Consider the following 1599-nt stretch of genomic DNA (forward strand, 5'->3'; position numbering starts at 1 on the left):
AGTGGATGTGCAGGTAAAACTTTGATGGATGTGGAAGGCTCCTTTAGGGCCTTGGATAGAAGTGAGGGAGGAGGTATGGGCACAGGTTTTACAGTTCCTGCGGTGGTAGGGGAAAGTGCCAGGATGGGAAGGTGGGTCGTAGGGGGACGTGGACCTGACCAGGTAGTCACGGAGGGAACGGTCTTTGCGGAAGGCGGAAAGGGGTGGGGAGGGAAATATATCCCTGGTGGTGGGGTCTTTTTGGAGGTGGCGGAAATGTCAGCGGATGATTTGGTTTGTGCGGAGGTTTGTAGGGTGGAAGGTGAGCACCAGGGGCGTTCTGTCCTTGTTACTGTTGGAGGGGTGGGGTCTGAGGGCGGAGGTGCGGGATGTGGACGAGATGCATTGGAGGGCATCTTTAACCACGTGGGAAGGGAAATTGCAGTCTCTGATAGTGTCATAATTTCCTTTTCCGCAATTAAATATCTTCCGTCGGTAACTGCTCCATTCCCTCTCTAAGGCTATGGTAAACGTGAGGCAGTTGTGATCACTGTCACCAAAGCGTTCTCCCACTGCAAGATCTGACACCTGTCCTGGCTCATGGCCGAGCACCAAATCCAAAATGGCCTCTCCCCTCATGGCCTTGGCTACATAATGAATAAGGAAACCATCCTGAACACACCTGACAAAACCGGCTCCATCCAAACCATCTGCACTAAGGAGGTTCCAGTCGATAGTGGGAAAGTTGAAATCATCCATGACAACAACCCTGATACATCTGCATTTTTCCAAATTCTGCCAGCCTATGAGTTCTTCAATCTCTCTACTGCTTTTAGGGGGTCTGTATAAAACCCCCAATGAGGTGGTTGCTCCCTCGCTGTTCCTAACTTCCACCCATACTGACTCAGGAGACAAACCTTCCTCAACAACCTTCATTTCTGCAGCTGTGATGCACTCTCAGATTAGCAATGCTACACATCCTCCTCTTTTACCACCCTCCTTTTTAAATGTTCTAAACCCTGGAACATCTAGCAACCATTCCTGCCTCTGTGAAACCTACGTCTCCGTTATGGCCACAACATCATAGCCCCAAGTACTGATCTATGCTTTAAGTTAACCACTCTTATTTCTGACACTCCTGGTGTTAAAGCATGATTTAAAACAGCATGCATTCATGTAGAACTCTGAGCTCAAAAACTGCATGAATTTATGTAAAACTATTATCTCACTTTTTAGATTAGAATCAATCTAAACATCATGGCATAGACAGAGAACACAGGGGGCCAACACCTTCAACATATTGTCTAGCTATCACCATTGTTAACAGCTAACCCGAGAATGCAATTTTTTTAAAAAAGGTTTTGTGATTTACACATGAAAGAAGTGAAACTATCACTGTATTCTAACAGATGAAAGGCTTAACAGACAATCAATTCTTCAATGTATAATTACAGTTACATCACACTGCAAATTTTTACTATAAATTCTGTGTTACGATCGAGCCCACCACAATCACCTGATGAAGGAGCGTCGCTCCAAAAGCTAGTGTGCTTCCAATTAAACCTGTTGGACTATAACCTGGTGTTGTGTGATTTTTAACTTTGTACACCCCAGTCCAAC

This window comes from Chiloscyllium plagiosum, chromosome 3 (genome assembly GCF_004010195.1).
Source record: "Chiloscyllium plagiosum isolate BGI_BamShark_2017 chromosome 3, ASM401019v2, whole genome shotgun sequence".
Classification (NCBI taxonomy): Eukaryota; Metazoa; Chordata; class Chondrichthyes; order Orectolobiformes; family Hemiscylliidae; genus Chiloscyllium; species Chiloscyllium plagiosum.